Source organism: Terrapene carolina, unplaced genomic scaffold (genome assembly GCF_002925995.2).
Source record: "Terrapene carolina triunguis isolate 2854851 unplaced genomic scaffold, T_m_triunguis-2.0 Scaffold93, whole genome shotgun sequence".
NCBI classification, from domain to species: Eukaryota; Metazoa; Chordata; order Testudines; family Emydidae; genus Terrapene; species Terrapene triunguis.
In genome coordinates this window covers 28,060,889-28,070,268 of record NW_020664444.1, presented here as the reverse complement: position 1 = coordinate 28,070,268, position 9,380 = coordinate 28,060,889, and the positions used below count along the sequence as shown (strand labels likewise).

Below are 9,380 nucleotides of genomic sequence, written 5' to 3'. Positions count from 1 at the left end.
CGCCCCTAGGCACTGAAATAATTGCCGCCCCCGGCGGCTGGCCCCATATAAACTTGTTTTCGTTTTTGTAGTTTTAGTCTGTATAGCGCGATTTCGGTTATAGTGTGGGACCGCGCATGGATCCAAAACGCCGCGTTCAAGCGGGGGTCCAGTGTATATCAAATATTTATTTTTTATTTTATGTAGATACAATGAAAGAAATAAAAGTATTTGAGTAGTAAATAATTACTTTTGTTTACGCCTACACCTTTAAGTGGCAAACTTATTAATTAATTCTGTATAATCCAGAGAAGTTGTTAGATCCTTTTCAATTGTCAGGAGAAAAAGGGAGTTTAATTTTTCTTCACTGAGATTAGCCCTGTTTTTCACCCTTTTTAATGCCGAAAATTATTGTTCCGCTGAACAGTTTGTAGCAGGTGTGCAAACAAACATTCAGAAGGCAATATCAAGATTTGGATATACTGAATGAATGTTTCGATTTCAAAGAAGGCTGCAATATCTTATAATTGACTTCTTTTCATTTTCAGGAATTTCGACACATTCCAAATACAATCGAAAATGTAGACACTCATTCACAAATGATTCTTCTAAATCTCCTTGGTAGCATAGCTGTAATTTTTTAGCATGAACTGTTATATCTGCTGTTGAAGTATTGGTAATGTTAGAGAGAAACTGAAATCTGCCATAAATTTCTTGATATGCATTACTTCTGCGTTTTAATTCGGAACATACAAGGTCTAGTATTGTTAAAAAGGTATCTACTTTAAATTTATCTCTACCACACATTTCCACTTCAACTTTGCGTGTCTCCTCAGCTTGCAGTTTACGCTTTCTTTTTCGCTTTGTGTCAAATTCGTAGTCTTCAATTTCAGATTTTTCTTTGGCTTTCTCTTCGTACATATCAAACAAGTCCCGTGTAGAGTCAATGTATTCTATTAGTGAGTTGTAGAGTTCTACAACTGTCTGTATATCAATATAAACATTTTGCAGTTTTTGGCTAGTTATATGAAATCTTTCCAAGAGTGAGCTCCAAAATACAGCCATAAAAGCTGCCTCAAGTTGATCGAGTTTTCGCTGCAGGCCTGCAGCTTCATTACATGTAACAGGTTTCTCAGTAGCATCTTCCTTTATTGTATTTAAGGCTTTAATTATAGCATTCCAGTTTTCACTCAAATTATGACAAGCTTCCACTCGAGATGACCAGCGAGTCTCAGAAAGTCTTTTTATTACTTTACTGCCTGGATTCAAATTAGATAGTAAAATCTCCCACCGGTGAGTAGAGGCAGAAAAAAATGAATAAAGATGTTGGACAGTTGAGAAAAGTGAACATGCTTCCTGACAACATTCTGCTGCACATACTCCAACCAGTTTTAAAGAATGCGCAGAGCAAGGCACATACACCGCATAAGGATTTATATTCTTAATTCTTGCTTGCAACCCGCTATATACACCAGACATGTTAATGGCATTGTCGTACGACTGGCCACGACAGTTTGCGATATCTAATCCATAACAATTCAAAGTTGAAAGTACAGCATCAGCTAACTGTCCTGATTTGTGGCCAGTATTTGGTAAAAAACAAAGAAACCTCTCTACTGGTATGCCATCTTCGTTTACATATCTCAGTATAAAAGCCAATTGATCAACATGAGAGATGTCGGGAGTTGAGTCAACACTTATCGAGAAATATTTGGCTTCTTTTACTTCTTTAATAATATTTGAGATCACATTTGAAGCCATCAATTCTATAAATTCATTACATGTATAGGATGAAAGATAAGATACGTTACCTCAACCTTCATTTCCATAACGTGCAATGTGACTTGCTAAAAATGGGTCGAATTCTCCGACAAGCTCAAGGGCCGTCATGTAATTGCCATTATAAGGTGATCCAAATTTTTCCACCTTACCTCTAAATGCAAGTCTCCTGCTTGAAAGTTTCTTTACCACTGCTACAATCATCTTCAACACATTTCTCCAATACATAATGTCTTCTTCCATTTGAAATTTTAAATTCATATCAATTCTTCCGGATATCTCCCCTCTCCTCACCATTGTCAGTACACATGTTTTATGTTCAGTCGAATTTTCATGTTCAAGTAGTCGAGCTGATATGTTTTTCCAGTCATGGTATCCACTCGTCACCAGACTAGAGATCCCTCCGAATAATCGACATGGGGCACAAAACACGGCTCCTTTGCTCTCCGAATATACAAGATATTGCTGTGGCTTTACTTCAACGTTTAAAAGATGTCGTTCAAACACATTTTTTGTTAGAACACGCATTTGATCAGTATATTGTCTTTTTGAGTTAGTAAAATTAGTATCGATATATTGTTTAATACCATGCGTTGATAAATACTCAATTGTAGCATCATTCAATATCCATTGGGCCGGGTCATCGCTTATCGTAGATATTCCAATGTCAGATTGAATTTCTGATTGATGTGATCCGCAAATCTCTGCAGTATTGTCAAAGATATCCAGATCAACATGATTCCCGGTAGTCTGTGATACACTAGTATTTGGAACATTTTCTTCAACACTAACCGCAGCCAGAATTTCTTCATTAGTTTTAATATGTACTTTATACACATCAATATTTTCAATATCAACACCAATATTTTCACTTTTTACTTCACTACTTCTTTCAACTTTTTTTTCTGTCTCACTGTCGGCACTAACTGATACAACAAAGGAATTAATGTTGCGCATTTTTGCTATCATTTCATTTTCCCTTTCTTCTGTATAGCATTTTTTTTTAACTGAGCACCGCTTAATTTCTTCCTTCCAGTCATATTGTTAATTAACGCTTAGGATTGTCGCGACTACAGTCCCAAGTATGTTGTTTACTAAATGTCGTCGCCGTCGCGCCGTCATTGGTGCTTTAAGTACGCGCTATCATGATTGTTAGAATCGCGGCGCACGATGCCACAATTACAAAAATGCTGAGCTGCTATTTTAAATTTGCCGCCCCTGCAAATTTGCTGCCCTAGGCCTAGGCCTTGTTGGCCTAGGCGATAATATGCCGCTGACAGGAAGGCAGGATTTTTAGCAGAGTAGAATTGGAAGTGGCTATTACTGCCTTCTGGGGTGCCACCTGCATGGTGGCTGGGGTAGAGTTGCCAAAAATGATTCAGACAAACATTTTAAAATGTAAAAACCCAAGATTAACAGAAACTATAAAATAACAAAGGGTTTCTCTAGTTGCTCCAGTCCTTGAGCACCATTCTCAATTAAGATCTCTGCTCCTGAAGCTATAATGGAGCTGTCAGTGACCTGGGTGTGGGTGGTCAGCCTTAGTGGTGAGCACAGAAGCCAGATGCTGGAAGCAAGGGTCAGAATAGAATTCAGGAAACAGAACCATGGCTTAGGCCTGGGTTACCTGGAATGAACCAAGACAGGAGCTATCACAGTCATGGGACAAATGCTTGAGCAGCTGCTGAACTGCTGCTGAGTTTAAGAGCCAGTCTGATGACTCTTCCAAACACTCAGAGAGCTTACTACAGGCCAACTGTGCTAATTCGGTTGCCCAGAGACTGGCTCTGCCGCAACTCCTGATTCCTAACAGGAGAATGTCCTCACCCTGATCTGCTTCTTTTGGAGATTCAAAGATAAGTGAATACAAGTAGGTACTGTTGGCCACTGAGTAACACTGGAACTTCACCTACACAGCCCTCAACTTGCTTTACAAAGGAGGTCTCTGGGGTGTGTTGAGTATCATTACCCTTCTTTCACAAGAAGCACTGAGAGATTAAATGTTTTATTATCACACAGCAGGTCAGTGATAATGCAGATGGTATCTCAGTTTTATCTAACTCTCATTCTTTATCCACTGGACAATATGCCTCCTTATCTCTGGTAGCAGTAACTTTGTAGTCTCATTTTTCTACTAGCTGCTGATTCCTTAGGCTGAGAAGCCTCAAATCCTCCCCAGCTGGGCTGGCTTGTGTTTAACTGCACCCTTTCCTAGGAAGGGACTGACTGAGGCACACAAAATATTCCTGTATACAACTAGGGAGAGGAAAGATGTGTTCTGTTTTGTGCAGGTGAAGTAGTAGTATTGTTTTCTATACTGACTCTTCTAACTAGTGGATGTTTATGAATTCTGGTGTTAAAATGGAAAAGGCTAATGGCAAAATAACAAAGTACAAGAGCATATGGGACAGTGTAGGGCAGCAGTTCTCAACCATGGGTCTGAGGCCATCCTCGGGGGCTGTGAGCAGGTTTCAGGGGTCCGCTAAGCAGCAATAGCATTAGACCGATTGGAGCCCAGAGTAGAAAGTCAAATCCTGAGCAACTTAGCTTTGCAGGTCACCTGTAACATGGGGCCTTTGTCAATTGCCCTATCCCCTAATGCTAGCCCTGGCTTTTATAGAGGGGCGCTGGAAAAATTTATATAGTGGGGATGCTGAAAGCCATTGAACCAAACCCAGTATATGATGGAAACCACTTCAAGCCAGCACCTATGCTTTTATATGCAGAAAAACTGTTGTTGTGGCACAGGTGGGCCATGGAGTTTTTTTAGCACGTTGTGTGGGCCTCTGTCAAGGTTGTATCCCCACTTTGAACTTTAAGGTACAAATGTAGGGGCCTGCATGAGGACTTCTAAGCTTAACTACCAGCTTAGTTCTGGTCCGCTGCCGCCATTCCCTACCCTGGGAAGCTTTTAGAAACCTCTCACCAATTCCCTGGTGAATACAGATCCAAACTCCTTGGATCTTAAAACAAGGAGAATTTGACCCTTCCCCCCCTCCTTCCTTTCACCAACTCCTGGTGAATACAGATCCAAACCCCCTTGGATCTTAAAACAAGGAGAAATCAATCAGGTTCTTAAAAAGAAGGCTTTTAATTAAAGAAAAAGGTAAAAATCATCTCTGTAAAATCAGTATGGAAAATAACTTTACAGGGTAATCAAACTTAAAGAGCTCAGAGGACCCCCCTCTGTCTTAGGTTCAAAGTACAGCAAACAAAGATAAACACTCTAGTAAAAGGTACATTTACAAGTTGAGAAAACAAAGTAAAACTAAGACGCCTTGCCTGGCTTTTTTACTTACAAGTTTGAAATATGAGAGACTTGTTTAGAAAGATGGGGAGAACCTGGATTGATGTCTGGTCCCTCTCAGTCCCAAGAGCGAACAACCCCTTAAAACAAAGAGCACACACAAAAGCCTTTCCCCCCCACCCCTCAAGATTTGAAAGTATCTTGTCCCCTTATTGGTCCTTTGGGTCAGGTGTCAGCCAGGTTACCCGAGCTTCTTAACCCTTTACAGGTAAAAGGATTTTGGAGTCTCTGGCCAGGAGGGATTTTAGTACTGTACACAGGAGAGCTGTTACCCTTCCCTTTATAGTTATGACAGCCTCAGAAAGAAAAAGGTTGAGAACCCTGGTGTAGAGGAATAAAGGATTGTGAGGTCTTTACAAAGCAATATTTGGCATCATGCTTGTTTGCAATAGCTGTATCTTGATTTTAAGGTGAGCCACTTTATTCTGCACTTATTTAATTTGGGTCAGCATGTGAGATAGAGGCACTTTTGTCCTTGGTAATATGAAATATTATTCAACTTTAATTAAGCAGTAAATATGTTAAAGAGCATTCCTTTATCTCCAAAAGATGATCTAGGTCAGACATAGATAACAGGTGAAAAGCATTGACTAATGAAGCCTGCACTAGTATCATATTAGAAGAAGTGGTGGTGGTGGTGGTGGGTTGTTGTTGTTTTTTTGTATCCTCCCTGCTTGCAAAATGGAGAAGAATAAGCTGAAGTGGATTCTGTTAAAGGCAAATTGAGGAAAGTCTGCCAGTAGATAGATGTTGCTTTCCTCCCTATAAATTGGGAAGAGAGATGTTGAAATGAGTCAAAGTTGAAAGAAAATGCTTGAGTATAACCTTTCATGAAATATAACATGATGTCTGCAAGACAAATGTTCAGGATGGGACTCGTAAGGGACATTAAAGGTATGGATTGAGGTGTATTAGCAGAATTAACTTTGGGGGGGGGGGGTTAAAAAAATTGTTTTCAGGAAACCAAGTTTGCTTTTGAAAACAAACACCTTTTACCAGTATATTTTTACTGAAAAACATCTTCAAAAAAACTTTTTTTTTATTTTTTGGTTGAAAAAACAAATAATCTTGCAAGAATTTTTTGGGGAAAAACAAACAAACACTTATCTCGCTTCCTTTCCCTCTCCTCATTTTCCCATGAAAAAAGCATTGGTTTTTTTTCTGTTTACCTGCTATGGGGGATAAGGTTTAAAGAGCTGGGGTTTGAGGTGCTTGGGAAATTTTGCATTGTGCCTATCCAAATGAGATCTCTCGGTTTAATTTGATCATGGTTTGCTTTATTTCATAACTCTCTGCAAGTTTGTTGGAAGGGGAATTTTCTGGAAAATACTATCGGGCAGCAGCCTTGAACCTGCCGTGTGGGACTTTGTAGCAGAGTAACTTCAGCTAATAGCCTAGACAATCAGAGGAAGGATAGTCTTAGATTTTCTCATACTGAAAGTACTGTTTGAAGAAAGTGGATAACCAACTAAAACACCAATGATTACAAATTTAAAAACAAAAACAAAATCTCAAGTTTTTATACTTGAATGTTGTTGAATTAACCAATTTTTGGAGATATTTTTACGCTTGTCTCAGAAAATTACATATGCAAGAAAATATAGGGAATGGTACTATTCCCCTTATATTTATGTGTACAAGAAATAGTTATGCAAAGTACTTAGATGTTCTAAGCTTACACAACTTTCCTTCAACAGAGAAGGCACTGCAGCTCTGTGAAGGGTTATACTTGTATACTAGAGGAGAGAATCTAACATCAGGGTAACTTGCTAGATTGAAGAAGCAGAAGGAAAAGCAAGTTAGGGCCTGCAGGAAGTTCCCTTACCTGAGCCTTCTCTGCTCCAAACAACACTTTTCACAACAAACCATTAATGTTGCAGTAATTAAATGAAGACAGGAGCCTCACACACCCAACTAGAGTACAAGTGAGTTTGGAAAGCAAACAAAACTTTGCCAATTTTAATCCTCTGTTTATTTTAGTTGACTGCAAACTTACTATACAGATTGTTTGCCAATACTAAAGATTACATGAAGAAATAATAAAAGTAAGAGTATGGTTTACCTATACAGTGAATTATCTGTGCATATCTTGTGAAGTAAAAGCAGAAGCCTGATATTTAGAATTAGCAAATAATAAAAATGCAGAACTGCATAGTTAAACTGAAAATGTTTGTGAAATTCCAAGTAGGTATACTATCTATGCATAAACAAGGCTAAACTACACCTCTACCCCGATATAACACGAATTCTGATATAACGCGGTAAAGCAGTGCTCTGGGGGGGCGGGGCTGCGCACTCCGGTGGATCAAAGCAAGTTCGATATAACACAATTTCACCTATAATGTGGTAAGATTTTTTGGCTCCTGAGGACAGTGTTATATCGAGGTAGAGGTGTACTACAATCACAGGCCAGAGGGAAGGACCTTAAATGGAAATCAGAGTCTTAACTTGCATGGATAAAGAAATAGGAATTCCATAATCTTGGGATCTGATTTTCAGGTGTGTGGAGCATCTAACCCTCCAACTGAAGTCAATGGAAGGCTAGCATCTCTGAAACATCAATAGACTTGAATATACTCAAGTATAATAAGGCAAGGGTCAATTGCACAGTGAGTTCCAAAAACTGAATATCTACAAGATATAAAAATGAGACAAAGCTAAATATTGCAACACTAGATATTACAGTAATAGTGTCAAAATTTTAAGGGCAGATTCCTCACTGTTCTCAGCAAACAGATTTATTGCCTTCAATAGTGTTGACTCCACTTATGCTAGAGGTTAATTTGGCCTTTAGTAGTAAATTTTAATGTTGTTAAAAAAAACAACAAAAAAACCAATTTTTCCTCAAAATATAACAAAAAGCAAACCTACCCTACAAACTGAAAGAGGTTAGAGTTTCATTTTTTGCACTGGTCTTGTTGTATTGGAGCAGATTTGTGTTTTGTGACCTTTGAACCCTATCTTTGAGCTTAAGGGATATCTGCTTCTAATAAAGTTTATTAAGCTTACTTAAGGCCCTTACAAGTTAACACTGTAACTTTAAAGATACTGTGTGTACCCCCCCAAAAAAGAAAGAAAGAAAGAAAAGAAAGCTCAGTGCAATAAAAGATAATGGCTTCAGAAACAACTTTCAGGACTTTGGTACCCTTTCTTTCTTCTGAGTTTTTAATAACCATGGTGTATGTGCTCTGTGAAAGTGGTTCTTTCTCTGACCAATGTTTTTTATTTTTGTTGTCCTCCCCTTCCTCATCTACCCTGTCTTCTCAGGATACTAAAGCAGAGTGCAGTTCCTGTGTAGAAACAGAAGACAGAAAAGTAAGTGATTAATTTTAATGTCACTTGTGTTAATCCACTTGGTGAAAAAATGTGTTTAAAGGCTATCAAATCGTCATTATTAGTATAGTATAATTTTAAGTTAAATCAAACTGTCTAAATTTGAGGTTTCTAACTGAGGTGCATTTTTAGCTTTAAATGAGTCTTTATGTGAAAAAATGTTGGAAAATATATTTAGGCCTTGAAAATATAGATTATGTGGACATTATTTTGACTACTGAAGGGAATTGCAGCTCTCCATTTTGTTTGAGCATATAATACAAACAGTGTAAAGGCCATCTCTATTGCAAGTTTGCTTTCCATTGTGCTTGGTATTGAGTGTTTATTAACAACGCCATCGCATAAATTCTCTGCAGTAAACTATAGTATGTTGCAATAAGTACAGTATTCTCAAAATATCCAGGTGATTACTTTTCAAAATCTTTTATCAATACTTGGCCTTGCAATGCATTCTTTCTCTGCTAAATTCATGATTAGGATTGAATTGACTCTGAAAATATCTTTTCCAGTTGTAATTGTCCAAGAAAGTACATAAAGCTATGCATATCTATTTTTTTCACTTTTCTCCTTCATCTAAACCTCAAGTCCTTAAAAGATTTAGGAGTAATAATTGTAATTTGTTAACTTAAAAACTGATTAATATGTAATATTAGGAGGGATCCTGCTTTGTTAAAACTTAATACTGATATTAAATGAGTGCCTTCTACCAGATAGTTGATGACTTCATTAACCAAGGTCTTTTTTCTGAAGAAATGCTTAAGCTGAGCATTGGTCTTTTCCAACCCGGAAAGAGAAATGAAGAAAGGTCTTATTCTAATGTTACTAACATGACCCTGTCAAAACTGCATGTTTAAACCACAACTCTTTATTCTTTTAGTATTCCTTTAATTATGCCATGAAATGAAGGAATGCAGATAATAGTGTTAATCTTCTTTGAGTATCAGAGGGGTAGCCGTGTTGGTCTGGATCTGTAAAAAGCAAC

General features: G+C 37.9%; 1 pseudogene; it reads right to left on the bottom strand.

The window, feature by feature from the left end:
* Positions 1 to 225: 225 nt before the first annotated feature.
* On the bottom strand, positions 226 to 2,715 carry LOC112116606 (annotated as a pseudogene).
* Positions 2,716 to 9,380: the final 6,665 nt, after the last annotated feature.